The following is a 27947-nucleotide window of genomic DNA, read 5'->3' on the forward strand; positions in this document are numbered from 1 at the left end:
TACAGGTGCGGGACCTACAGGCCGGCCCCCTGGCTGCCATTTCCATTTCGCAAAATTCGATGGCCACCACATAAGGTAGCCTACATTTTCATTTTAACAATCGTACAAGGGAAGAAGAAACAAAATGATTGGGACATGAAGAGAAAAAGTCTACAACACGCGGTATTCCGAGGCGGTCACCCATCCACGTACTAACCACGCTCGACGTTGCTTGGCTTCGGTGATCGGACGAGAACCGGTGTTTTCAACGTGATATGGTCGTAGACATTAGAGGCGGCGATGCGTAGGTTACTTATAATATCACTGCGCCTACTATAATGCGTCATATTTTGTGGTCAGAGGCATTATGTATGCCTACGTCACAGCTTCGTCGCATTACAGATGTGGTTGGGGCGCCCATTACACGACGGAGTCTACGCGTAGACATACAGTTCACGCAGGCTCGCACTGAAACAGAAACGGACGCACATTCAAGAACTGCACGCAAACCAACATCGGAAGAAGAGAGTGCCGACTGGACATCAAAGACGCCAACGGTTGGCAAGGTGTCTCATCACTAGGAACGCAGCGTGACGTCACGAGCTCTGACGTCACGAGCAGACTACTCCGAGGCTCCCTGACGTCATGAGAGACGCCAGCGCCATCTCCCGAATCAGGACTGACGTCACTAGCAGCAACTTCCACGCCGGTCTGAACTCAAAAAGCGTCCTAGTATAAACGCTTGGAAGCCAGTAGGCCTGCGCAGTGTTGGGCGGGGGGGGGGGGAGAGAGGGGAGGGATGATTTTCGACGGGCTTTAACCCGCGAATCACCTTTTTGACCGCAACGGTTAATTTGAGCCCCAAAACCACACAAGCAAGCCAATTTGACTGAAACTTAATCATTTTCATCACTTTAAACACACCTTATTCTCAATATAAGAAGAAGTATATTTGAAATGGAAAATAACATTCAACTGGTATGGTGAGACCACCCATTCGTCTCAAACGGAACTATAACCGCGAGCTGATTGGTTAAATACAGGTGCGGGACCTACAGGCCGGCCCCCTGGCTGCCATTTCCATTTCGCAAAATTCGATGGCCACCACATAAGGTAGCCTACATTTTCATTTTAACAATCGTACAAGGGAAGAAGAAACAAAATGATTGGGACATGAAGAGAAAAAGTCTACAACACGCGGTATTCCGAGGCGGTCACCCATCCACGTACTAACCACGCTCGACGTTGCTTGGCTTCGGTGATCGGACGAGAACCGGTGTTTTCAACGTGATATGGTCGTAGACATTAGAGGCGGCGATGCGTAGGTTACTTATAATATCACTGCGCCTACTATAATGCGTCATATTTTGTGGTCAGAGGCATTATGTATGCCTACGTCACAGCTTCGTCGCATTACAGATGTGGTTGGGGCGCCCATTACACGACGGAGTCTACGCGTAGACATACAGTTCACGCAGGCTCGCACTGAAACAGAAACGGACGCACATTCAAGAACTGCACGCAGACCAACATCGGAAGAAGAGAGTGCCGACTGGACATCAAAGACGCCAACGGTTGGCAAGGTGTCTCATCACTAGGAACGCAGCGTGACGTCACGAGCTCTGACGTCACGAGCAGACTACTCCGAGGCTCCCTGACGTCATGAGAGACGCCAGCGCCATCTCCCGAATCAGGACTGACGTCACTAGCAGCAACTTCCACGCCGGTCTGAACTCAAAAAGCGTCCTAGTATAAACGCTTGGAAACCAGTAGGCCTGCGCAGTGTTGGGCGGGGGGGGGGGGGAGAGAGGGGAGGGATGATTTTCGACGGGCTTTAACCCGCGAATCACCTTTTTGACCGCAACGGTTAATTTGAGCCCCAAAACCACACAAGCAAGCCAATTTGACTGAAACTTAATCATTTTCATCACTTTAAACACACCTTATTCTCAATATAAGAAGAAGTATATTTGAAATGGAAAATAACATTCAACTGGTATGGTGAGACCACCCATTCGTCTCAAACGGAACTATAACCGCGAGCTGATTGGTTAAATACAGGTGCGGGACCTACAGGCCGGCCCCCTGGCTGCCATTTCCATTTCGCAAAATTCGATGGCCACCACATAAGGTAGCCTACATTTTCATTTTAACAATCGTACAAGGGAAGAAGAAACAAAATGATTGGGACATGAAGAGAAAAAGTCTACAACACGCGGTATTCCGAGGCGGTCACCCATCCACGTACTAACCACGCTCGACGTTGCTTGGCTTCGGTGATCGGACGAGAACCGGTGTTTTCAACGTGATATGGTCGTAGACATTAGAGGCGGCGATGCGTAGGTTACTTATAATATCACTGCGCCTACTATAATGCGTCATATTTTGTGGTCAGAGGCATTATGTATGCCTACGTCACAGCTTCGTCGCATTACAGATGTGGTTGGGGCGCCCATTACACGACGGAGTCTACGCGTAGACATACAGTTCACGCAGGCTCGCACTGAAACAGAAACGGACGCACATTCAAGAACTGCACGCAGACCAACATCGGAAGAAGAGAGTGCCGACTGGACATCAAAGACGCCAACGGTTGGCAAGGTGTCTCATCACTAGGAACGCAGCGTGACGTCACGAGCTCTGACGTCACGAGCAGACTACTCCGAGGCTCCCTGACGTCATGAGAGACGCCAGCGCCATCTCCCGAATCAGGACTGACGTCACTAGCAGCAACTTCCACGCCGGTCTGAACTCAAAAAGCGTCCTAGTATAAACGCTTGGAAGCCAGTAGGCCTGCGCAGTGTTGGGCGGGGGGGGGGGAGAGGGGAGGGATGATTTTCGACGGGCTTTAACCCGCGAATCACCTTTTTGACCGCAACGGTTAATTTGAGCCCCAAAACCACACAAGCAAGCCAATTTGACTGAAACTTAATCATTTTCATCACTTTAAACACACCTTATTCTCAATATAAGAAGAAGTATATTTGAAATGGAAAATAACATTCAACTGGTATGGTGAGACCACCCATTCGTCTCAAACGGAACTATAACCGCGAGCTGATTGGTTAAATACAGGTGCGGGACCTACAGGCCGGCCCCCTGGCTGCCATTTCCATTTCGCAAAATTCGATGGCCACCACATAAGGTAGCCTACATTTTCATTTTAACAATCGTACAAGGGAAGAAGAAACAAAATGATTGGGACATGAAGAGAAAAAGTCTACAACACGCGGTATTCCGAGGCGGTCACCCATCCACGTACTAACCACGCTCGACGTTGCTTGGCTTCGGTGATCGGACGAGAACCGGTGTTTTCAACGTGATATGGTCGTAGACATTAGAGGCGGCGATGCGTAGGTTACTTATAATATCACTGCGCCTACTATAATGCGTCATATTTTGTGGTCAGAGGCATTATGTATGCCTACGTCACAGCTTCGTCGCATTACAGATGTGGTTGGGGCGCCCATTACACGACGGAGTCTACGCGTAGACATACAGTTCACGCAGGCTCGCACTGAAACAGAAACGGACGCACATTCAAGAACTGCACGCAGACCAACATCGGAAGAAGAGAGTGCCGACTGGACATCAAAGACGCCAACGGTTGGCAAGGTGTCTCATCACTAGGAACGCAGCGTGACGTCACGAGCTCTGACGTCACGAGCAGACTACTCCGAGGCTCCCTGACGTCATGAGAGACGCCAGCGCCATCTCCCGAATCAGGACTGACGTCACTAGCAGCAACTTCCACGCCGGTCTGAACTCAAAAAGCGTCCTAGTATAAACGCTTGGAAGCCAGTAGGCCTGCGCAGTGTTGGGCGGGGGGGGGGGGAGAGAGGGGAGGGATGATTTTCGACGGGCTTTAACCCGCGAATCACCTTTTTGACCGCAACGGTTAATTTGAGCCCCAAAACCACACAAGCAAGCCAATTTGACTGAAACTTAATCATTTTCATCACTTTAAACACACCTTATTCTCAATATAAGAAGAAGTATATTTGAAATGGAAAATAACATTCAACTGGTATGGTGAGACCACCCATTCGTCTCAAACGGAACTATAACCGCGAGCTGATTGGTTAAATACAGGTGCGGGACCTACAGGCCGGCCCCCTGGCTGCCATTTCCATTTCGCAAAATTCGATGGCCACCACATAAGGTAGCCTACATTTTCATTTTAACAATCGTACAAAGGAAGAAGAAACAAAATGATTGGGACATGAAGAGAAAAAGTCTACAACACGCGGTATTCCGAGGCGGTCACCCATCCACGTACTAACCACGCTCGACGTTGCTTGGCTTCGGTGATCGGACGAGAACCGGTGTTTTCAACGTGATAATTATGGTCGTAGACATTAGAGGCGGCGATGCGTAGGTTACTTATAATATCACTGCGCCTACTATAATGCGTCATATTTTGTGGTCAGAGGCATTATGTATGCCTACGTCACAGCTTCGTCGCATTACAGATGTGGTTGGGGCGCCCATTACACGACGGAGTCTACGCGTAGACATACAGTTCACGCAGGCTCGCACTGAAACAGAAACGGACGCACATTCAAGAACTGCACGCAGACCAACATCGGAAGAAGAGAGTGCCGACTGGACATCAAAGACGCCAACGGTTGGCAAGGTGTCTCATCACTAGGAACGCAGCGTGACGTCACGAGCTCTGACGTCACGAGCAGACTACTCCGAGGCTCCCTGACGTCATGAGAGACGCCAGCGCCATCTCCCGAATCAGGACTGACGTCACTAGCAGCAACTTCCACGCCGGTCTGAACTCAAAAAGCGTCCTAGTATAAACGCTTGGAAGCCAGTAGGCCTGCGCAGTGTTGGGCGGGGGGGGGGAGAGAGGGGAGGGATGATTTTCGACGGGCTTTAACCCGCGAATCACCTTTTTGACCGCAACGGTTAATTTGAGCCCCAAAACCACACAAGCAAGCCAATTTGACTGAAACTTAATCATTTTCATCACTTTAAACACACCTTATTCTCAATATAAGAAGAAGTATATTTGAAATGGAAAATAACATTCAACTGGTATGGTGAGACCACCCATTCGTCTCAAACGGAACTATAACCGCGAGCTGATTGGTTAAATACAGGTGCGGGACCTACAGGCCGGCCCCCTGGCTGCCATTTCCATTTCGCAAAATTCGATGGCCACCACATAAGGTAGCCTACATTTTCATTTTAACAATCGTACAAGGGAAGAAGAAACAAAATGATTGGGACATGAAGAGAAAAAGTCTACAACACGCGGTATTCCGAGGCGGTCACCCATCCACGTACTAACCACGCTCGACGTTGCTTGGCTTCGGTGATCGGACGAGAACCGGTGTTTTCAACGTGATATGGTCGTAGACATTAGAGGCGGCGATGCGTAGGTTACTTATAATATCACTGCGCCTACTATAATGCGTCATATTTTGTGGTCAGAGGCATTATGTATGCCTACGTCACAGCTTCGTCGCATTACAGATGTGGTTGGGGCGCCCATTACACGACGGAGTCTACGCGTAGACATACAGTTCACGCAGGCTCGCACTGAAACAGAAATGGACGCACATTCAAGAACTGCACGCAGACCAACATCGGAAGAAGAGAGTGCCGACTGGACATCAAAGACGCCAACGGTTGGCAAGGTGTCTCATCACTAGGAACGCAGCGTGACGTCACGAGCTCTGACGTCACGAGCAGACTACTCCGAGGCTCCCTGACGTCATGAGAGACGCCAGCGCCATCTCCCGAATCAGGACTGACGTCTATAGGGCCGTTTAGACGACAGGCGAAAAGACCGCATTCGGATCGAATCTGGATGAATCCGGATTAAAACCACCCAAGGCGATGGTACCTTTTTAGTCCGGATGCAACCACATTGATCCGGATCTTTTTGCGTTTACACGACGAAAAATTAATCCGGATTCGGGACGCATCCGGATTTTTTCGCGTCGTCTAAACGGCCCTATTAGCAGCAACTTCCACGCCGGTCTGAACTCAAAAAGCGTCCTAGTATAAACGCTTGGAAGCCAGTAGGCCTGCGCAGTGTTGGGCGGGGGGGGGGGGGGGGGGGGAGAGAGGGGAGGGATGATTTTCGACGGGCTTTAACCCGCGAATCACCTTTTTGACCGCAACGGTTAATTTGAGCCCCAAAACCACACAAGCAAGCCAATTTGACTGAAACTTAATCATTTTCATCACTTTAAACACACCTTATTCTCAATATAAGAAGAAGTATATTTGAAATGGAAAATAACATTCAACTGGTATGGTGAGACCACCCATTCGTCTCAAACGGAACTATAACCGCGAGCTGATTGGTTAAATACAGGTGCGGGACCTACAGGCCGGCCCCCTGGCTGCCATTTCCATTTCGCAAAATTCGATGGCCACCACATAAGGTAGCCTACATTTTCATTTTAACAATCGTACAAGGGAAGAAGAAACAAAATGATTGGGACATGAAGAGAAAAAGTCTACAACACGCGGTATTCCGAGGCGGTCACCCATCCACGTACTAACCACGCTCGACGTTGCTTGGCTTCGGTGATCGGACGAGAACCGGTGTTTTCAACGTGATATGGTCGTAGACATTAGAGGCGGCGATGCGTAGGTTACTTATAATATCACTGCGCCTACTATAATGCGTCATATTTTGTGGTCAGAGGCATTATGTATGCCTACGTCACAGCTTCGTCGCATTACAGATGTGGTTGGGGCGCCCATTACACGACGGAGTCTACGCGTAGACATACAGTTCACGCAGGCTCGCACTGAAACAGAAACGGACGCACATTCAAGAACTGCACGCAGACCAACATCGGAAGAAGAGAGTGCCGACTGGACATCAAAGACGCCAACGGTTGGCAAGGTGTCTCATCACTAGGAACGCAGCGTGACGTCACGAGCTCTGACGTCACGAGCAGACTACTCCGAGGCTCCCTGACGTCATGAGAGACGCCAGCGCCATCTCCCGAATCAGGACTGACGTCACTAGCAGCAACTTCCACGCCGGTCTGAACTCAAAAAGCGTCCTAGTATAAACGCTTGGAAGCCAGTAGGCCTGCGCAGTGTTGGGCGGGGGGGGGGGGGAGAGAGGGGAGGGATGATTTTCGACGGGCTTTAACCCGCGAATCACCTTTTTGACCGCAACGGTTAATTTGAGCCCCAAAACCACACAAGCAAGCCAATTTGACTGAAACTTAATCATTTTCATCACTTTAAACACACCTTATTCTCAATATAAGAAGAAGTATATTTGAAATGGAAAATAACATTCAACTGGTATGGTGAGACCACCCATTCGTCTCAAACGGAACTATAACCGCGAGCTGATTGGTTAAATACAGGTGCGGGACCTACAGGCCGGCCCCCTGGCTGCCATTTCCATTTCGCAAAATTCGATGGCCACCACATAAGGTAGCCTACATTTTCATTTTAACAATCGTACAAGGGAAGAAGAAACAAAATGATTGGGACATGAAGAGAAAAAGTCTACAACACGCGGTATTCCGAGGCGGTCACCCATCCACGTACTAACCACGCTCGACGTTGCTTGGCTTCGGTGATCGGACGAGAACCGGTGTTTTCAACGTGATATGGTCGTAGACATTAGAGGCGGCGATGCGTAGGTTACTTATAATATCACTGCGCCTACTATAATGCGTCATATTTTGTGGTCAGAGGCATTATGTATGCCTACGTCACAGCTTCGTCGCATTACAGATGTGGTTGGGGCGCCCATTACACGACGGAGTCTACGCGTAGACATACAGTTCACGCAGGCTCGCACTGAAACAGAAACGGACGCACATTCAAGAACTGCACGCAGACCAACATCGGAAGAAGAGAGTGCCGACTGGACATCAAAGACGCCAACGGTTGGCAAGGTGTCTCATCACTAGGAACGCAGCGTGACGTCACGAGCTCTGACGTCACGAGCAGACTACTCCGAGGGTCCCTGACGTCATGAGAGACGCCAGCGCCATCTCCCGAATCAGGACTGACGTCACTAGCAGCAACTTCCACGCCGGTCTGAACTCAAAAAGCGTCCTAGTATAAACGCTTGGAAGCCAGTAGGCCTGCGCAGTGTTGGGCGGGGGGGGAGAGAGGGGAGGGATGATTTTCGACGGGCTTTAACCCGCGAATCACCTTTTTGACCGCAACGGTTAATTTGAGCCCCAAAACCACACAAGCAAGCCAATTTGACTGAAACTTAATCATTTTCATCACTTTAAACACACCTTATTCTCAATATAAGAAGAAGTATATTTGAAATGGAAAATAACATTCAACTGGTATGGTGAGACCACCCATTCGTCTCAAACGGAACTATAACCGCGAGCTGATTGGTTAAATACAGGTGCGGGACCTACAGGCCGGCCCCCTGGCTGCCATTTCCATTTCGCAAAATTCGATGGCCACCACATAAGGTAGCCTACATTTTCATTTTAACAATCGTACAAGGGAAGAAGAAACAAAATGATTGGGACATGAAGAGAAAAAGTCTACAACACGCTGTATTCCGAGGCGGTCACCCATCCACGTACTAACCACGCTCGACGTTGCTTGGCTTCGGTGATCGGACGAGAACCGGTGTTTTCAACGTGATATGGTCGTAGACATTAGAGGCGGCGATGCGTAGGTTACTTATAATATCACTGCGCCTACTATAATGCGTCATATTTTGTGGTCAGAGGCATTATGTATGCCTACGTCACAGCTTCGTCGCATTACAGATGTGGTTGGGGCGCCCATTACACGACGGAGTCTACGCGTAGACATACAGTTCACGCAGGCTCGCACTGAAACAGAAACGGACGCACATTCAAGAACTGCACGCAGACCAACATCGGAAGAAGAGAGTGCCGACTGGACATCAAAGACGCCAACGGTTGGCAAGGTGTCTCATCACTAGGAACGCAGCGTGACGTCACGAGCTCTGACGTCACGAGCAGACTACTCCGAGGCTCCCTGACGTCATGAGAGACGCCAGCGCCATCTCCCGAATCAGGACTGACGTCACTAGCAGCAACTTCCACGCCGGTCTGAACTCAAAAAGCGTCCTAGTATAAACGCTTGGAAGCCAGTAGGCCTGCGCAGTGTTGGGCGGGGGGGGAGAGAGGGGAGGGATGATTTTCGACGGGCTTTAACCCGCGAATCACCTTTTTGACCGCAACGGTTAATTTGAGCCCCAAAACCACACAAGCAAGCCAATTTGACTGAAACTTAATCATTTTCATCACTTTAAACACACCTTATTCTCAATATAAGAAGAAGTATATTTGAAATGGAAAATAACATTCAACTGGTATGGTGAGACCACCCATTCGTCTCAAACGGAACTATAACCGCGAGCTGATTGGTTAAATACAGGTGCGGGACCTACAGGCCGGCCCCCTGGCTGCCATTTCCATTTCGCAAAATTCGATGGCCACCACATAAGGTAGCCTACATTTTCATTTTAACAATCGTACAAGGGAAGAAGAAACAAAATGATTGGGACATGAAGAGAAAAAGTCTACAACACGCGGTATTCCGAGGCGGTCACCCATCCACGTACTAACCACGCTCGACGTTGCTTGGCTTCGGTGATCGGACGAGAACCGGTGTTTTCAACGTGATATGGTCGTAGACATTAGAGGCGGCGATGCGTAGGTTACTTATAATATCACTGCGCCTACTATAATGCGTCATATTTTGTGGTCAGAGGCATTATGTATGCCTACGTCACAGCTTCGTCGCATTACAGATGTGGTTGGGGCGCCCATTACACGACGGAGTCTACGCGTAGACATACAGTTCACGCAGGCTCGCACTGAAACAGAAACGGACGCACATTCAAGAACTGCACGCAGACCAACATCGGAAGAAGAGAGTGCCGACTGGACATCAAAGACGCCAACGGTTGGCAAGGTGTCTCATCACTAGGAACGCAGCGTGACGTCACGAGCTCTGACGTCACGAGCAGACTACTCCGAGGCTCCCTGACGTCATGAGAGACGCCAGCGCCATCTCCCGAATCAGGACTGACGTCACTAGCAGCAACTTCCACGCCGGTCTGAACTCAAAAAGCGTCCTAGTATAAACGCTTGGAAGCCAGTAGGCCTGCGCAGTGTTGGGCGGGGGGGGAGAGAGGGGAGGGATGATTTTCGACGGGCTTTAACCCGCGAATCACCTTTTTGACCGCAACGGTTAATTTGAGCCCCAAAACCACACAAGCAAGCCAATTTGACTGAAACTTAATCATTTTCATCACTTTAAACACACCTTATTCTCAATATAAGAAGAAGTATATTTGAAATGGAAAATAACATTCAACTGGTATGGTGAGACCACCCATTCGTCTCAAACGGAACTATAACCGCGAGCTGATTGGTTAAATACAGGTGCGGGACCTACAGGCCGGCCCCCTGGCTGCCATTTCCATTTCGCAAAATTCGATGGCCACCACATAAGGTAGCCTACATTTTCATTTTAACAATCGTACAAGGGAAGAAGAAACAAAATGATTGGGACATGAAGAGAAAAAGTCTACAACACGCGGTATTCCGAGGCGGTCACCCATCCACGTACTAACCACGCTCGACGTTGCTTGGCTTCGGTGATCGGACGAGAACCGGTGTTTTCAACGTGATATGGTCGTAGACATTAGAGGCGGCGATGCGTAGGTTACTTATAATATCACTGCGCCTACTATAATGCGTCATATTTTGTGGTCAGAGGCATTATGTATGCCTACGTCACAGCTTCGTCGCATTACAGATGTGGTTGGGGCGCCCATTACACGACGGAGTCTACGCGTAGACATACAGTTCACGCAGGCTCGCACTGAAACAGAAACGGACGCACATTCAAGAACTGCACGCAGACCAACATCGGAAGAAGAGAGTGCCGACTGGACATCAAAGACGCCAACGGTTGGCAAGGTGTCTCATCACTAGGAACGCAGCGTGACGTCACGAGCTCTGACGTCACGAGCAGACTACTCCGAGGCTCCCTGACGTCATGAGAGACGCCAGCGCCATCTCCCGAATCAGGACTGACGTCACTAGCAGCAACTTCCACGCCGGTCTGAACTCAAAAAGCGTCCTAGTATAAACGCTTGGAAGCCAGTAGGCCTGCGCAGTGTTGGGCGGGGGGGGGAGAGAGGGGAGGGATGATTTTCGACGGGCTTTAACCCGCGAATCACCTTTTTGACCGCAACGGTTAATTTGAGCCCCAAAACCACACAAGCAAGCCAATTTGACTGAAACTTAATCATTTTCATCACTTTAAACACACCTTATTCTCAATATAAGAAGAAGTATATTTGAAATGGAAAATAACATTCAACTGGTATGGTGAGACCACCCATTCGTCTCAAACGGAACTATAACCGCGAGCTGATTGGTTAAATACAGGTGCGGGACCTACAGGCCGGCCCCCTGGCTGCCATTTCCATTTCGCAAAATTCGATGGCCACCACATAAGGTAGCCTACATTTTCATTTTAACAATCGTACAAGGGAAGAAGAAACAAAATGATTGGGACATGAAGAGAAAAAGTCTACAACACGCGGTATTCCGAGGCGGTCACCCATCCACGTACTAACCACGCTCGACGTTGCTTGGCTTCGGTGATCGGACGAGAACCGGTGTTTTCAACGTGATATGGTCGTAGACATTAGAGGCGGCGATGCGTAGGTTACTTATAATATCACTGCGCCTACTATAATGCGTCATATTTTGTGGTCAGAGGCATTATGTATGCCTACGTCACAGCTTCGTCGCATTACAGATGTGGTTGGGGCGCCCATTACACGACGGAGTCTACGCGTAGACATACAGTTCACGCAGGCTCGCACTGAAACAGAAACGGACGCACATTCAAGAACTGCACGCAGACCAACATTGGAAGAAGAGAGTGCCGACTGGACATCAAAGACGCCAACGGTTGGCAAGGTGTCTCATCACTAGGAACGCAGCGTGACGTCACGAGCTCTGACGTCACGAGCAGACTACTCCGAGGCTCCCTGACGTCATGAGAGACGCCAGCGCCATCTCCCGAATCAGGACTGACGTCACTAGCAGCAACTTCCACGCCGGTCTGAACTCAAAAAGCGTCCTAGTATAAACGCTTGGAAGCCAGTAGGCCTGCGCAGTGTTGGGCGGGGGGGGGGGGGGGGAAGAGGGGAGGGATGATTTTCGACGGGCTTTAACCCGCGAATCACCTTTTTGACCGCAACGGTTAATTTGAGCCCCAAAACCACACAAGCAAGCCAATTTGACTGAAACTTAATCATTTTCATCACTTTAAACACACCTTATTCTCAATATAAGAAGAAGTATATTTGAAATGGAAAATAACATTCAACTGGTATGGTGAGACCACCCATTCGTCTCAAACGGAACTATAACCGCGAGCTGATTGGTTAAATACAGGTGCGGGACCTACAGGCCGGCCCCCTGGCTGCCATTTCCATTTCGCAAAATTCGATGGCCACCACATAAGGTAGCCTACATTTTCATTTTAACAATCGTACAAGGGAAGAAGAAACAAAATGATTGGGACATGAAGAGAAAAAGTCTACAACACGCGGTATTCCGAGGCGGTCACCCATCCACGTACTAACCACGCTCGACGTTGCTTGGCTTCGGTGATCGGACGAGAACCGGTGTTTTCAACGTGATATGGTCGTAGACATTAGAGGCGGCGATGCGTAGGTTACTTATAATATCACTGCGCCTACTATAATGCGTCATATTTTGTGGTCAGAGGCATTATGTATGCCTACGTCACAGCTTCGTCGCATTACAGATGTGGTTGGGGCGCCCATTACACGACGGAGTCTACGCGTAGACATACAGTTCACGCAGGCTCGCACTGAAACAGAAACGGACGCACATTCAAGAACTGCACGCAGACCAACATCGGAAGAAGAGAGTGCCGACTGGACATCAAAGACGCCAACGGTTGGCAAGGTGTCTCATCACTAGGAACGCAGCGTGACGTCACGAGCTCTGACGTCACGAGCAGACTACTCCGAGGCTCCCTGACGTCATGAGAGACGCCAGCGCCATCTCCCGAATCAGGACTGACGTCACTAGCAGCAACTTCCACGCCGGTCTGAACTCAAAAAGCGTCCTAGTATAAACGCTTGGAAGCCAGTAGGCCTGCGCAGTGTTGGGCGGGGGGGGGGGGGGAGAGAGGGGAGGGATGATTTTCGACGGGCTTTAACCCGCGAATCACCTTTTTGACCGCAACGGTTAATTTGAGCCCCAAAACCACACAAGCAAGCCAATTTGACTGAAACTTAATCATTTTCATCACTTTAAACACACCTTATTCTCAATATAAGAAGAAGTATATTTGAAATGGAAAATAACATTCAACTGGTATGGTGAGACCACCCATTCGTCTCAAACGGAACTATAACCGCGAGCTGATTGGTTAAATACAGGTGCGGGACCTACAGGCCGGCCCCCTGGCTGCCATTTCCATTTCGCAAAATTCGATGGCCACCACATAAGGTAGCCTACATTTTCATTTTAACAATCGTACAAGGGAAGAAGAAACAAAATGATTGGGACATGAAGAGAAAAAGTCTACAACACGCGGTATTCCGAGGCGGTCACCCATCCACGTACTAACCACGCTCGACGTTGCTTGGCTTCGGTGATCGGACGAGAACCGGTGTTTTCAACGTGATATGGTCGTAGACATTAGAGGCGGCGATGCGTAGGTTACTTATAATATCACTGCGCCTACTATAATGCGTCATATTTTGTGGTCAGAGGCATTATGTATGCCTACGTCACAGCTTCGTCGCATTACAGATGTGGTTGGGGCGCCCATTACACGACGGAGTCTACGCGTAGACATACAGTTCACGCAGGCTCGCACTGAAACAGAAACGGACGCACATTCAAGAACTGCACGCAGACCAACATCGGAAGAAGAGAGTGCCGACTGGACATCAAAGACGCCAACGGTTGGCAAGGTGTCTCATCACTAGGAAAGCAGCGTGACGTCACGAGCTCTGACGTCACGAGCAGACTACTCCGAGGCTCCCTGACGTCATGAGAGACGCCAGCGCCATCTCCCGAATCAGGACTGACGTCACTAGCAGCAACTTCCACGCCGGTCTGAACTCAAAAGCGTCCTAGTATAAACGCTTGGAAGCCAGTAGGCCTGCGCAGTGTTGGGCGGGGGGGGGGAGAGAGGGGAGGGATGATTTTCGACGGGCTTTAACCCGCGAATCACCTTTTTGACCGCAACGGTTAATTTGAGCCCCAAAACCACACAAGCAAGCCAATTTGACTGAAACTTAATCATTTTCATCACTTTAAACACACCTTATTCTCAATATAAGAAGAAGTATATTTGAAATGGAAAATAACATTCAACTGGTATGGTGAGACCACCCATTCGTCTCAAACGGAACTATAACCGCGAGCTGATTGGTTAAATACAGGTGCGGGACCTACAGGCCGGCCCCCTGGCTGCCATTTCCATTTCGCAAAATTCGATGGCCACCACATAAGGTAGCCTACATTTTCATTTTAACAATCGTACAAGGGAAGAAGAAACAAAATGATTGGGACATGAAGAGAAAAAGTCTACAACACGCGGTATTCCGAGGCGGTCACCCATCCACGTACTAACCACGCTCGACGTTGCTTGGCTTCGGTGATCGGACGAGAACCGGTGTTTTCAACGTGATATGGTCGTAGACATTAGAGGCGGCGATGCGTAGGTTACTTATAATATCACTGCGCCTACTATAATGCGTCATATTTTGTGGTCAGAGGCATTATGTATGCCTTCGTCACAGCTTCGTCGCATTACAGATGTGGTTGGGGCGCCCATTACACGACGGAGTCTACGCGTAGACATACAGTTCACGCAGGCTCGCACTGAAACAGAAACGGACGCACATTCAAGAACTGCACGCAGACCAACATCGGAAGAAGAGAGTGCCGACTGGACATCAAAGACGCCAACGGTTGGCAAGGTGTCTCATCACTAGGAACGCAGCGTGACGTCACGAGCTCTGACGTCACGAGCAGACTACTCCGAGGCTCCCTGACGTCATGAGAGACGCCAGCGCCATCTCCCGAATCAGGACTGACGTCACTAGCAGCAACTTCCACGCCGGTCTGAACTCAAAAAGCGTCCTAGTATAAACGCTTGGAAGCCAGTAGGCCTGCGCAGTGTTGGGCGGGGGGGGGGGGAGAGAGGGGAGGGATGATTTTCGACGGGCTTTAACCCGCGAATCACCTTTTTGACCGCAACGGTTAATTTGAGCCCCAAAACCACACAAGCAAGCCAATTTGACTGAAACTTAATCATTTTCATCACTTTAAACACACCTTATTCTCAATATAAGAAGAAGTATATTTGAAATGGAAAATAACATTCAACTGGTATGGTGAGACCACCCATTCGTTTAAAACGGAACTATAACCGCGAGCTGATTGGTTAAATACAGGTGCGGGACCTACAGGCCGGCCCCCTGGCTGCCATTTCCATTTCGCAAAATTCGATGGCCACCACATAAGGTAGCCTACATTTTCATTTTAACAATCGTACAAGGGAAGAAGAAACAAAATGATTGGGACATGAAGAGAAAAAGTCTACAACACGCGGTATTCCGAGGCGGTCACCCATCCACGTACTAACCACGCTCGACGTTGCTTGGCTTCGGTGATCGGACGAGAACCGGTGTTTTCAACGTGATATGGTCGTAGACATTAGAGGCGGCGATGCGTAGGTTACTTATAATATCACTGCGCCTACTATAATGCGTCATATTTTGTGGTCAGAGGCATTATGTATGCCTACGTCACAGCTTCGTCGCATTACAGATGTGGTTGGGGCGCCCATTACACGACGGAGTCTACGCGTAGACATACAGTTCACGCAGGCTCGCACTGAAACAGAAACGGACGCACATTCAAGAACTGCACGCAGACCAACATCGGAAGAAGAGAGTGCCGACTGGACATCAAAGACGCCAACGGTTGGCAAGGTGTCTCATCACTAGGAACGCAGCGTGACGTCACGAGCTCTGACGTCACGAGCAGACTACTCCGAGGCTCCCTGACGTCATGAGAGACGCCAGCGCCATCTCCCGAATCAGGACTGACGTCACTAGCAGCAACTTCCACGCCGGTCTGAACTCAAAAAGCGTCCTAGTATAAACGCTTGGAAGCCAGTAGGCCTGCGCAGTGTTGGGCGGGGGGGGGGGGGGGGAGAGAGGGGAGGGATGATTTTCGACGGGCTTTAACCCGCGAATCACCTTTTTGACCGCAACGGTTAATTTGAGCCCCAAAACCACACAAGCAAGCCAATTTGACTGAAACTTAATCATTTTCATCACTTTAAACACACCTTATTCTCAATATAAGAAGAAGTATATTTGAAATGGAAAATAACATTCAACTGGTATGGTGAGACCACCCATTCGTCTCAAACGGAACTATAACCGCGAGCTGATTGGTTAAATACAGGTGCGGGACCTACAGGCCGGCCCCCTGGCTGCCATTTCTATTTCGCAAAATTCGATGGCCACCACATAAGGTAGCCTACATTTTCATTTTAACAATCGTACAAGGGAAGAAGAAACAAAATGATTGGGACATGAAGAGAAAAAGTCTACAACACGCGGTATTCCGAGGCGGTCACCCATCCACGTACTAACCACGCTCGACGTTGCTTGGCTTCGGTGATCGGACGAGAACCGGTGTTTTCAACGTGATATGGTCGTAGACATTAGAGGCGGCGATGCGTAGGTTACTTATAATATCACTGCGCCTACTATAATGCGTCATATTTTGTGGTCAGAGGCATTATGTATGCCTACGTCACAGCTTCGTCGCATTACAGATGTGGTTGGGGCGCCCATTACACGACGGAGTCTACGCGTAGACATACAGTTCACGCAGGCTCGCACTGAAACAGAAACGGACGCACATTCAAGAACTGCACGCAGACCAACATCGGAAGAAGAGAGTGCCGACTGGACATCAAAGACGCCAACGGTTGGCAAGGTGTCTCATCACTAGGAACGCAGCGTGACGTCACGAGCTCTGACGTCACGAGCAGACTACTCCGAGGCTCCCTGACGTCATGAGAGACGCCAGCGCCATCTCCCGAATCAGGACTGACGTCACTAGCAGCAACTTCCACGCCGGTCTGAACTCAAAAAGCGTCCTAGTATAAACGCTTGGAAGCCAGTAGGCCTGCGCAGTGTTGGGCGGGGGGGGGAGAGAGGGGAGGGATGATTTTCGACGGGCTTTAACCCGCGAATCACCTTTTTGACCGCAACGGTTAATTTGAGCCCCAAAACCACACAAGCAAGCCAATTTGACTGAAACTTAATCATTTTCATCACTTTAAACACACCTTATTCTCAATATAAGAAGAAGTATATTTGAAATGGAAAATAACATTCAACTGGTATGGTGAGACCACCCATTCGTCTCAAACGGAACAATAACCGCGAGCTGATTGGTTAAATACAGGTGCGGGACCTACAGGCCGGCCCGCTGGCTGCCATTTCCATTTCGCAAAATTCGATGGCCACCACATAAGGTAGCCTACATTTTCATTTTAACAATCGTACAAGGGAAGAAGAAACAAAATGATTGGGACATGAAGAGAAAAAGTCTACAACACGCGGTATTCCGAGGCGGTCACCCATCCACGTACTAACCACGCTCGACGTTGCTTGGCTTCGGTGATCGGACGAGAACCGGTGTTTTCAACGTGATATGGTCGTAGACATTAGAGGCGGCGATGCGTAGGTTACTTATAATATCACTGCGCCTACTATAATGCGTCATATTTTGTGGTCAGAGGCATTATGTATGCCTACGTCACAGCTTCGTCGCATTACAGATGTGGTTGGGGCGCCCATTACACGACGGAGTCTACGCGTAGACATACAGTTCACGCAGGCTCGCACTGAAACAGAAACGGACGCACATTCAAGAACTGCACGCAGACCAACATCGGAAGAAGAGAGTGCCGACTGGACATCAAAGACGCCAACGGTTGGCAAGGTGTCTCATCACTAGGAACGCAGCGTGACGTCACGAGCTCTGACGTCACGAGCAGACTACTCCGAGGCTCCCTGACGTCATGAGAGACGCCAGCGCCATCTCCCGAATCAGGACTGACGTCACTAGCAGCAACTTCCACGCCGGTCTGAACTCAAAAAGCGTCCTAGTATAAACGCTTGGAAGCCAGTAGGCCTGCGCAGTGTTGGGCGGGGGGGGGGGAGAGAGAGGGGAGGGATGATTTTCGACGGGCTTTAACCCGCGAATCACCTTTTTGACCGCAACGGTTAATTTGAGCCCCAAAACCACACAAGCAAGCCAATTTGACTGAAACTTAATCATTTTCATCACTTTAAACACACCTTATTCTCAATATAAGAAGAAGTATATTTGAAATGGAAAATAACATTCAACTGGTATGGTGAGACCACCCATTCGTCTCAAACGGAACTATAACCGCGAGCTGATTGGTTAAATACAGGTGCGGGACCTACAGGCCGGCCCCCTGGCTGCCATTTCCATTTCGCAAAATTCGATGGCCACCACATAAGGTAGCCTACATTTTCATTTTAACAATCGTACAAGGGAAGAAGAAACAAAATGATTGGGACATGAAGAGAAAAAGTCTACAACACGCGGTATTCCGAGGCGGTCACCCATCCACGTACTAACCACGCTCGACGTTGCTTGGCTTCGGTGATCGGACGAGAACCGGTGTTTTCAACGTGATATGGTCGTAGACATTAGAGGCGGCGATGCGTAGGTTACTTATAATATCACTGCGCCTACTATAATGCGTCATATTTTGTGGTCAGAGGCATTATGTATGCCTACGTCACAGCTTCGTCGCATTACAGATGTGGTTGGGGCGCCCATTACACGACGGAGTCTACGCGTAGACATACAGTTCACGCAGGCTCGCACTGAAACAGAAACGGACGCACATTCAAGAACTGCACGCAGACCAACATCGGAAGAAGAGAGTGCCGACTGGACATCAAAGACGCCAACGGTTGGCAAGGTGTCTCATCACTAGGAACGCAGCGTGACGTCACGAGCTCTGACGTCACGAGCAGACTACTCCGAGGCTCCCTGACGTCATGAGAGACGCCAGCGCCATCTCCCGAATCAGGACTGACGTCACTAGCAGCAACTTCCACGCCGGTCTGAACTCAAAAAGCGTCCTAGTATAAACGCTTGGAAGCCAGTAGGCCTGCGCAGTGTTGGGCGGGGGGGGGGGAGAGAGGGGGGGGATGATTTTCGACGGGCTTTAACCCGCGAATCACCTTTTTGACCGCAACGGTTAATTTGAGCCCCAAAACCACACAAGCAAGCCAATTTGACTGAAACTTAATCATTTTCATCACTTTAAACACACCTTATTCTCAATATAAGAAGAAGTATATTTGAAATGGAAAATAACATTCAACTGGTATGGTGAGACCACCCATTCGTCTCAAACGGAACTATAACCGCGAGCTGATTGGTTAAATACAGGTGCGGGACCTACAGGCCGGCCCCCTGGCTGCCATTTCCATTTCGCAAAATTCGATGGCCACCACATAAGGTAGCCTACATTTTCATTTTAACAATCGTACAAGGGAAGAAGAAACAAAATGATTGGGACATGAAGAGAAAAAGTCTACAACACGCGGTATTCCGAGGCGGTCACCCATCCACGTACTAACCACGCTCGACGTTGCTTGGCTTCGGTGATCGGACGAGAACCGGTGTTTTCAACGTGATATGGTCGTAGACATTAGAGGCGGCGATGCGTAGGTTACTTATAATATCACTGCGCCTACTATAATGCGTCATATTTTGTGGTCAGAGGCATTATGTATGCCTACGTCACAGCTTCGTCGCATTACAGATGTGGTTGGGGCGCCCATTACACGACGGAGTCTACGCGTAGACATACAGTTCACGCAGGCTCGCACTGAAACAGAAACGGACGCACATTCAAGAACTGCACGCAGACCAACATCGGAAGAAGAGAGTGCCGACTGGACATCAAAGACGCCAACGGTTGGCAAGGTGTCTCATCACTAGGAACGCAGCGTGACGTCACGAGCTCTGACGTCACGAGCAGACTACTCCGAGGCTCCCTGACGTCATGAGAGACGCCAGCGCCATCTCCCGAATCAGGACTGACGTCACTAGCAGCAACTTCCACGCCGGTCTGAACTCAAAAAGCGTCCTAGTATAAACGCTTGGAAGCCAGTAGGCCTGCGCAGTGTTGGGCGGGGGGGGGGAGAGGGGAGGGATGATTTTCGACGGGCTTTAACCCGCGAATCACCTTTTTGACCGCAACGGTTAATTTGAGCCCCAAAACCACACAAGCAAGCCAATTTGACTGAAACTTAATCATTTTCATCACTTTAAACACACCTTATTCTCAATATAAGAAGAAGTATATTTGAAATGGAAAATAACATTCAACTGGTATGGTGAGACCACCCATTCGTCTCAAACGGAACTATAACCGCGAGCTGATTGGTTAAATACAGGTGCGGGACCTACAGGCCGGCCCCCTGGCTGCCATTTCCATTTCGCAAAATTCGATGGCCACCACATAAGGTAGCCTACATTTTCATTTTAACAATCGTACAAGGGAAGAAGAAACAAAATGATTGGGACATGAAGAGAAAAAGTCTACAACACGCGGTATTCCGAGGCGGTCACCCATCCACGTACTAACCACGCTCGACGTTGCTTGGCTTCGGTGATCGGACGAGAACCGGTGTTTTCAACGTGATATGGTCGTAGACATTAGAGGCGGCGATGCGTAGGTTACTTATAATATCACTGCGCCTACTATAATGCGTCATATTTTGTGGTCAGAGGCATTATGTATGCCTACGTCACAGCTTCGTCGCATTACAGATGTGGTTGGGGCGCCCATTACACGACGGAGTCTACGCGTAGACATACAGTTCACGCAGGCTCGCACTGAAACAGAAACGGACGCACATTCAAGAACTGCACGCAGACCAACATCGGAAGAAGAGAGTGCCGACTGGACATCAAAGACGCCAACGGTTGGCAAGGTGTCTCATCACTAGGAACGCAGCGTGACGTCACGAGCTCTGACGTCACGAGCAGACTACTCCGAGGCTCCCTGACGTCATGAGAGACGCCAGCGCCATCTCCCGAATCAGGACTGACGTCACTAGCAGCAACTTCCACGCCGGTCTGAACTCAAAAAGCGTCCTAGTATAAACGCTTGGAAGCCAGTAGGCCTGCGCAGTGTTGGGCGGGGGGGGGGAGAGAGGGGAGGGATGATTTTCGACGGGCTTTAACCCGCGAATCACCTTTTTGACCGCAACGGTTAATTTGAGCCCCAAAACCACACAAGCAAGCCAATTTGACTGAAACTTAATCATTTTCATCACTTTAAACACACCTTATTCTCAATATAAGAAGAAGTATATTTGAAATGGAAAATAACATTCAACTGGTATGGTGAGACCACCCATTCGTCTCAAACGGAACTATAACCGCGAGCTGATTGGTTAAATACAGGTGCGGGACCTACAGGCCGGCCCCCTGGCTGCCATTTCCATTTCGCAAAATTCGATGGCCACCACATAAGGTAGCCTACATTTTCATTTTAACAATCGTACAAGGGAAGAAGAAACAAAATGATTGGGACATGAAGAGAAAAAGTCTACAACACGCGGTATTCCGAGGCGGTCACCCATCCACGTACTAACCACGCTCGACGTTGCTTGGCTTCGGTGATCGGACGAGAACCGGTGTTTTCAACGTGATATGGTCGTAGACATTAGAGGCGGCGATGCGTAGGTTACTTATAATATCACTGCGCCTACTATAATGCGTCATATTTTGTGGTCAGAGGCATTATGTATGCCTACGTCACAGCTTCGTCGCATTACAGATGTGGTTGGGGCGCCCATTACACGACGGAGTCTACGCGTAGACATACAGTTCACGCAGGCTCGCACTGAAACAGAAACGGACGCACATTCAAGAACTGCACGCAGACCAACATCGGAAGAAGAGAGTGCCGACTGGACATCAAAGACGCCAACGGTTGGCAAGGTGTCTCATCACTAGGAACGCAGCGTGACGTCACGAGCTCTGACGTCACGAGCAGACTACTCCGAGGCTCCCTGACGTCATGAGAGACGCCAGCGCCATCTCCCGAATCAGGACTGACGTCACTAGCAGCAACTTCCACGCCGGTCTGAACTCAAAAAGCGTCCTAGTATAAACGCTTGGAAGCCAGTAGGCCTGCGCAGTGTTGGGCGGGGGGGGGGAGAGAGGGGAGGGATGATTTTCGACGGGCTTTAACCCGCGAATCACCTTTTTGACCGCAACGGTTAATTTGAGCCCCAAAACCACACAAGCAAGCCAATTTGACTGAAACTTAATCATTTTCATCACTTTAAACACACCTTATTCTCAATATAAGAAGAAGTATATTTGAAGTGGAAAATAACATTCAACTGGTATGGTGAGACCACCCATTCGTCTCAAACGGAACTATAACCGCGAGCTGATTGGTTAAATACAGGTGCGGGACCTACAGGCCGGCCCCCTGGCTGCCATTTCCATTTCGCAAAATTCGATGGCCACCACATAAGGTAGCCTACATTTTCATTTTAACAATCGTACAAGGGAAGAAGAAACAAAATGATTGGGACATGAAGAGAAAAAGTCTACAACACGCGGTATTCCGAGGCGGTCACCCATCCACGTACTAACCACGCTCGACGTTGCTTGGCTTCGGTGATCGGACGAGAACCGGTGTTTTCAACGTGATATGGTCGTAGACATTAGAGGCGGCGATGCGTAGGTTACTTATAATATCACTGCGCCTACTATAATGCGTCATATTTTGTGGTCAGAGGCATTATGTATGCCTACGTCACAGCTTCGTCGCATTACAGATGTGGTTGGGGCGCCCATTACACGACGGAGTCAACGCGTAGACATACAGTTCACGCAGGCTCGCACTGAAACAGAAACGGACGCACATTCAAGAACTGCACGCAGACCAACATCGGAAGAAGAGAGTGCCGACTGGACATCAAAGACGCCAACGGTTGGCAAGGTGTCTCATCACTAGGAACGCAGCGTGACGTCACGAGCTCTGACGTCACGAGCAGACTACTCCGAGGCTCCCTGACGTCATGAGAGACGCCAGCGCCATCTCCCGAATCAGGACTGACGTCACTAGCAGCAACTTCCACGCCGGTCTGAACTCAAAAAGCGTCCTAGTATAAACGCTTGGAAGCCAGTAGGCCTGCGCAGTGTTGGGCGGGGGGGGGGAGAGAGGGGAGGGATGATTTTCGACGGGCTTTAACCCGCGAATCACCTTTTTGACCGCAACGGTTAATTTGAGCCCCAAAACCACACAAGCAAGCCAATTTGACTGAAACTTAATCATTTTCATCACTTTAAACACACCTTATTCTCAATATAAGAAGAAGTATATTTGAAATGGAAAATAACATTCAACTGGTATGGTGAGACCACCCATTCGTCTCAAACGGAACTATAACCGCGAGCTGATTGGTTAAATACAGGTGCGGGACCTACAGGCCGGCCCCCTGGCTGCCATTTCCATTTCGCAAAATTCGATGGCCACCACATAAGGTAGCCTACATTTTCATTTTAACAATCGTACAAGGGAAGAAGAAACAAAATGATTGGGACATGAAGAGAAAAAGTCTACAACACGCGGTATTCCGAGGCGGTCACCCATCCACGTACTAACCACGCTCGACGTTGCTTGGCTTCGGTGATCGGACGAGAACCGGTGTTTTCAACGTGATATGGTCGTAGACATTATAGGCGGCGATGCGTAGGTTACTTATAATATCACTGCGCCTACTATAATGCGTCATATTTTGTGGTCAGAGGCATTATGTATGCCTACGTCACAGCTTCGTCGCATTACAGATGTGGTTGGGGCGCCCATTACACGACGGAGTCTACGCGTAGACATACAGTTCACGCAGGCTCGCACTGAAACAGAAACGGACGCACATTCAAGAACTGCACGCAGACCAACATCGGAAGAAGAGAGTGCCGACTGGACATCAAAGACGCCAACGGTTGGCAAGGTGTCTCATCACTAGGAACGCAGCGTGACGTCACGAGCTCTGACGTCACGAGCAGACTACTCCGAGGCTCCCTGACGTCATGAGAGACGCCAGCGCCATCTCCCGAATCAGGACTGACGTCACTAGCAGCAACTTCCACGCCGGTCTGAACTCAAAAAGCGTCCTAGTATAAACGCTTGGAAGCCAGTAGGCCTGCGCAGTGTTGGGCGGGGGGGGGGGGGAGAGAGGGGAGGGATGATTTTCGACGGGCTTTAACCCGCGAATCACCTTTTTGATCGCAACGGTTAATTTGAGCCCCAAAACCACACAAGCAAGCCAATTTGACTGAAACTTAATCATTTTCATCACTTTAAACACACCTTATTCTCAATATAAGAAGAAGTATATTTGAAATGGAAAATAACATTCAACTGGTATGGTGAGACCACCCATTCGTCTCAAACGGAACTATAACCGCGAGCTGATTGGTTAAATACAGGTGCGGGACCTACAGGCCGGCCCCCTGGCTGCCATTTCCATTTCGCAAAATTCGATGGCCACCACATAAGGTAGCCTACATTTTCATTTTAACAATCGTACAAGGGAAGAAGAAACAAAATGATTGGGACATGAAGAGAAAAAGTCTACAACACGCGGTATTCCGAGGCGGTCACCCATCCACGTACTAACCACGCTCGACGTTGCTTGGCTTCGGTGATCGGACGAGAACCGGTGTTTTCAACGTGATATGGTCGTAGACATTAGAGGCGGCGATGCGTAGGTTACTTATAATATCACTGCGCCTACTATAATGCGTCATATTTTGTGGTCAGAGGCATTATGTATGCCTACGTCACAGCTTCGTCGCATTACAGATGTGGTTGGGGCGCCCATTACACGACGGAGTCTACGCGTAGACATACAGTTCACGCAGGCTCGCACTGAAACAGAAACGGACGCACATTCAAGAACTGCACGCAGACCAACATCGGAAGAAGAGAGTGCCGACTGGACATCAAAGACGCCAACGGTTGGCAAGGTGTCTCATCACTAGGAACGCAGCGTGACGTCACGAGCTCTGACGTCACGAGCAGACTACTCCGAGGCTCCCTGACGTCATGAGAGACGCCAGCGCCATCTCCCGAATCAGGACTGACGTCACTAGCAGCAACTTCCACGCCGGTCTGAACTCAAAAAGCGTCCTAGTATAAACGCTTGGAAGCCAGTAGGCGCAGTGTTGGGCGGGGGGGGGGGGAGAGAGGGGAGGGATGATTTTCGACGGGCTTTAACCCGCGAATCACCTTTTTGACCGCAACGGTTAATTTGAGCCCCAAAACCACACAAGCAAGCCAATTTGACTGAAACTTAATCATTTTCATCACTTTAAACACACCTTATTCTCAATATAAGAAGAAGTATATTTGAAATGGAAAATAACATTCAACTGGTATGGTGAGACCACCCATTCGTCTCAAACGGAACTATAACCGCGAGCTGATTGGTTAAATACAGGTGCGGGACCTACAGGCCGGCCCCCTGGCTGCCATTTCCATTTCGCAAAATTCGATGGCCACCACATAAGGTAGCCTACATTTTCATTTTAACAATCGTACAAGGGAAGAAGAAACAAAATGATTGGGACATGAAGAGAAAAAGTCTACAACACGCGGTATTCCGAGGCGGTCACCCATCCACGTACTAACCACGCTCGACGTTGCTTGGCTTCGGTGATCGGACGAGAACCGGTGTTTTCAACGTGATATGGTCGTAGACATTAGAGGCGGCGATGCGTAGGTTACTTATAATATCACTGCGCCTACTATAATGCGTCATATTTTGTGGTCAGAGGCATTATGTATGCCTACGTCACAGCTTCGTCGCATTACAGATGTGGTTGGGGCGCCCATTACACGACGGAGTCTACGCGTAGACATACAGTTCACGCAGGCTCGCACTGAAACAGAAACGGACGCACATTCAAGAACTGCACGCAGACCAACATCGGAAGAAGAGAGTGCCGACTGGACATCAAAGACGCCAACGGTTGGCAAGGTGTCTCATCACTAGGAACGCAGCGTGACGTCACGAGCTCTGACGTCACGAGCAGACTACTCCGAGGCTCCCTGACGTCATGAGAGACGCCAGCGCCATCTCCCGAATCAGGACTGAACTAGCAGCAACTTCCACGCCGGTCTGAACTCAAAAAGCGTCCTAGTATAAACGCTTGGAAGCCAGTAGGCCTGCGCAGTGTTGGGCGGGGGGGGGGAGAGAGGGGAGGGATGATTTTCGACGGGCTTTAACCCGCGAATCACCTTTTTGACCGCAACGGTTAATTTGAGCCCCAAAACCACACAAGCAAGCCAATTTGACTGAAACTTAATCATTTTCATCACTTTAAACACACCTTATTCTCAATATAAGAAGAAGTATATTTGAAATGGAAAATAACATTCAACTGGTATGGTGAGACCACCCATTCGTCTCAAACGGAACTATAACCGCGAGCTGATTGGTTAAATACAGGTGCGGGACCTACAGGCCGGCCCCCTGGCTGCCATTTCCATTTCGCAAAATTCGATGGCCACCACATAAGGTAGCCTACATTTTCATTTTAACAATCGTACAAGGGAAGAAGAAACAAAATGATTGGGACATGAAGAGAAAAAGTCTACAACACGCGGTATTCCGAGGCGGTCACCCATCCACGTACTAACCACGCTCGACGTTGCTTGGCTTCGGTGATCGGACGAGAACCGGTGTTTTCAACGTGATATGGTCGTAGACATTAGAGGCGGCGATGCGTAGGTTACTTATAATATCACTGCGCCTACTATAATGCGTCATATTTTGTGGTCAGAGGCATTATGTATGCCTACGTCACAGCTTCGTCGCATTACAGATGTGGTTGGGGCGCCCATTACACGACGGAGTCTACGCGTAGACATACAGTTCACGCAGGCTCGCACTGAAACAGAAACGGACGCACATTCAAGAACTGCACGCAGACCAACATCGGAAGAAGAGAGTGCCGACTGGACATCAAAGACGCCAACGGTTGGCAAGGTGTCTCATCACTAGGAACGCAGCGTGACGTCACGAGCTCTGACGTCACGAGCAGACTACTCCGAGGCTCCCTGACGTCATGAGAGACGCCAGCGCCATCTCCCGAATCAGGACTGACGTCACTAGCAGCAACTTCCACGCCGGTCTGAACTCAAAAAGCGTCCTAGTATAAACGCTTGGAAGCCAGTAGGCCTGCGCAGTGTTGGGCGGGGGGGGGGGGGGGAGAGAGGGGAGGGATGATTTTCGACGGGCTTTAACCCGCGAATCACCTTTTTGACCGCAACGGTTAATTTGAGCCCCAAAACCACACAAGCAAGCCAATTTGACTGAAACTTAATCATTTTCATCACTTTAAACACACCTTATTCTCAATATAAGAAGAAGTATATTTGAAATGGAAAATAACATTCAACTGGTATGGTGAGACCACCCATTCGTCTCAAACGGAACTATAACCGCGAGCTGATTGGTTAAATACAGGTGCGGGACCTACAGGCCGGCCCCCTGGCTGCCATTTCCATTTCGCAAAATTCGATGGCCACCACATAAGGTAGCCTACATTTTCATTTTAACAATCGTACAAGGGAAGAAGAAACAAAATGATTGGGACATGAAGAGAAAAAGTCTACAACACGCGGTATTCCGAGGCGGTCACCCATCCACGTACTAACCACGCTCGACGTTGCTTGGCTTCGGTGATCGGACGAGAACCGGTGTTTTCAACGTGATATGGTCGTAGACATTAGAGGCGGCGATGCGTAGGTTACTTATAATATCACTG

At 49.5% G+C, this 27947-nt stretch overlaps 27 non-coding genes and 1 pseudogene across 27 annotated transcripts; all 28 read right to left on the reverse strand.

Annotated features, from left to right (window-relative positions):
* Positions 1–147: 147 nt before the first annotated feature.
* On the reverse strand, positions 148–266 carry LOC135490299 (5S ribosomal RNA). The gene has a single exon (XR_010447509.1). It is a non-coding gene; the product is annotated as a 5S ribosomal RNA (ribosomal RNA).
* An 898-nt stretch (positions 267–1164) lies between these two features.
* On the reverse strand, positions 1165–1283 carry LOC135490300 (5S ribosomal RNA). The gene has a single exon (XR_010447510.1). It is a non-coding gene; the product is annotated as a 5S ribosomal RNA (ribosomal RNA).
* Positions 1284–2182: 899 nt separating this feature from the next.
* LOC135490301 (5S ribosomal RNA) lies at positions 2183–2301 on the reverse strand. Its single transcript, XR_010447511.1, has one exon. It is a non-coding gene; the product is annotated as a 5S ribosomal RNA (ribosomal RNA).
* An 895-nt stretch (positions 2302–3196) lies between these two features.
* LOC135490302 (5S ribosomal RNA) lies at positions 3197–3315 on the reverse strand. The gene has a single exon (XR_010447512.1). It is a non-coding gene; the product is annotated as a 5S ribosomal RNA (ribosomal RNA).
* Positions 3316–4213: 898 nt separating this feature from the next.
* Positions 4214–4336, reverse strand: LOC135490473 (5S ribosomal RNA; annotated as a pseudogene).
* An 896-nt stretch (positions 4337–5232) lies between these two features.
* Positions 5233–5351, reverse strand: LOC135490303 (5S ribosomal RNA). Its single transcript, XR_010447513.1, has one exon. It is a non-coding gene; the product is annotated as a 5S ribosomal RNA (ribosomal RNA).
* Positions 5352–6458: 1107 nt separating this feature from the next.
* On the reverse strand, positions 6459–6577 carry LOC135490305 (5S ribosomal RNA). Its single transcript, XR_010447515.1, has one exon. It is a non-coding gene; the product is annotated as a 5S ribosomal RNA (ribosomal RNA).
* Positions 6578–7476: 899 nt separating this feature from the next.
* LOC135490306 (5S ribosomal RNA) lies at positions 7477–7595 on the reverse strand. Its single transcript, XR_010447516.1, has one exon. It is a non-coding gene; the product is annotated as a 5S ribosomal RNA (ribosomal RNA).
* An 894-nt stretch (positions 7596–8489) lies between these two features.
* On the reverse strand, positions 8490–8608 carry LOC135490457 (5S ribosomal RNA). Its single transcript, XR_010447658.1, has one exon. It is a non-coding gene; the product is annotated as a 5S ribosomal RNA (ribosomal RNA).
* An 894-nt stretch (positions 8609–9502) lies between these two features.
* Positions 9503–9621, reverse strand: LOC135490307 (5S ribosomal RNA). Its single transcript, XR_010447517.1, has one exon. It is a non-coding gene; the product is annotated as a 5S ribosomal RNA (ribosomal RNA).
* An 894-nt stretch (positions 9622–10515) lies between these two features.
* Positions 10516–10634, reverse strand: LOC135490308 (5S ribosomal RNA). The gene has a single exon (XR_010447518.1). It is a non-coding gene; the product is annotated as a 5S ribosomal RNA (ribosomal RNA).
* Positions 10635–11529: 895 nt separating this feature from the next.
* LOC135490309 (5S ribosomal RNA) lies at positions 11530–11648 on the reverse strand. Its single transcript, XR_010447519.1, has one exon. It is a non-coding gene; the product is annotated as a 5S ribosomal RNA (ribosomal RNA).
* Positions 11649–12549: 901 nt separating this feature from the next.
* Positions 12550–12668, reverse strand: LOC135490310 (5S ribosomal RNA). The gene has a single exon (XR_010447520.1). It is a non-coding gene; the product is annotated as a 5S ribosomal RNA (ribosomal RNA).
* A 900-nt stretch (positions 12669–13568) lies between these two features.
* On the reverse strand, positions 13569–13687 carry LOC135490312 (5S ribosomal RNA). Its single transcript, XR_010447521.1, has one exon. It is a non-coding gene; the product is annotated as a 5S ribosomal RNA (ribosomal RNA).
* Positions 13688–14582: 895 nt separating this feature from the next.
* Positions 14583–14701, reverse strand: LOC135490313 (5S ribosomal RNA). Its single transcript, XR_010447522.1, has one exon. It is a non-coding gene; the product is annotated as a 5S ribosomal RNA (ribosomal RNA).
* An 898-nt stretch (positions 14702–15599) lies between these two features.
* Positions 15600–15718, reverse strand: LOC135490314 (5S ribosomal RNA). The gene has a single exon (XR_010447523.1). It is a non-coding gene; the product is annotated as a 5S ribosomal RNA (ribosomal RNA).
* A 902-nt stretch (positions 15719–16620) lies between these two features.
* LOC135490315 (5S ribosomal RNA) lies at positions 16621–16739 on the reverse strand. The gene has a single exon (XR_010447524.1). It is a non-coding gene; the product is annotated as a 5S ribosomal RNA (ribosomal RNA).
* Positions 16740–17634: 895 nt separating this feature from the next.
* On the reverse strand, positions 17635–17753 carry LOC135490317 (5S ribosomal RNA). The gene has a single exon (XR_010447526.1). It is a non-coding gene; the product is annotated as a 5S ribosomal RNA (ribosomal RNA).
* Positions 17754–18652: 899 nt separating this feature from the next.
* Positions 18653–18771, reverse strand: LOC135490318 (5S ribosomal RNA). Its single transcript, XR_010447527.1, has one exon. It is a non-coding gene; the product is annotated as a 5S ribosomal RNA (ribosomal RNA).
* Positions 18772–19668: 897 nt separating this feature from the next.
* LOC135490319 (5S ribosomal RNA) lies at positions 19669–19787 on the reverse strand. Its single transcript, XR_010447528.1, has one exon. It is a non-coding gene; the product is annotated as a 5S ribosomal RNA (ribosomal RNA).
* An 894-nt stretch (positions 19788–20681) lies between these two features.
* LOC135490320 (5S ribosomal RNA) lies at positions 20682–20800 on the reverse strand. The gene has a single exon (XR_010447529.1). It is a non-coding gene; the product is annotated as a 5S ribosomal RNA (ribosomal RNA).
* Positions 20801–21696: 896 nt separating this feature from the next.
* Positions 21697–21815, reverse strand: LOC135490321 (5S ribosomal RNA). The gene has a single exon (XR_010447530.1). It is a non-coding gene; the product is annotated as a 5S ribosomal RNA (ribosomal RNA).
* An 896-nt stretch (positions 21816–22711) lies between these two features.
* LOC135490323 (5S ribosomal RNA) lies at positions 22712–22830 on the reverse strand. The gene has a single exon (XR_010447531.1). It is a non-coding gene; the product is annotated as a 5S ribosomal RNA (ribosomal RNA).
* Positions 22831–23726: 896 nt separating this feature from the next.
* On the reverse strand, positions 23727–23845 carry LOC135490324 (5S ribosomal RNA). Its single transcript, XR_010447532.1, has one exon. It is a non-coding gene; the product is annotated as a 5S ribosomal RNA (ribosomal RNA).
* An 899-nt stretch (positions 23846–24744) lies between these two features.
* LOC135490325 (5S ribosomal RNA) lies at positions 24745–24863 on the reverse strand. The gene has a single exon (XR_010447533.1). It is a non-coding gene; the product is annotated as a 5S ribosomal RNA (ribosomal RNA).
* Positions 24864–25757: 894 nt separating this feature from the next.
* Positions 25758–25876, reverse strand: LOC135490326 (5S ribosomal RNA). The gene has a single exon (XR_010447534.1). It is a non-coding gene; the product is annotated as a 5S ribosomal RNA (ribosomal RNA).
* Positions 25877–26768: 892 nt separating this feature from the next.
* On the reverse strand, positions 26769–26887 carry LOC135490327 (5S ribosomal RNA). The gene has a single exon (XR_010447535.1). It is a non-coding gene; the product is annotated as a 5S ribosomal RNA (ribosomal RNA).
* A 901-nt stretch (positions 26888–27788) lies between these two features.
* Positions 27789–27907, reverse strand: LOC135490329 (5S ribosomal RNA). The gene has a single exon (XR_010447537.1). It is a non-coding gene; the product is annotated as a 5S ribosomal RNA (ribosomal RNA).
* Positions 27908–27947: the final 40 nt, after the last annotated feature.

Source organism: Lineus longissimus, chromosome 6 (genome assembly GCF_910592395.1).
Source record: "Lineus longissimus chromosome 6, tnLinLong1.2, whole genome shotgun sequence".
In the NCBI taxonomy this organism is placed as follows: domain Eukaryota; kingdom Metazoa; phylum Nemertea; class Pilidiophora; order Heteronemertea; family Lineidae; genus Lineus; species Lineus longissimus.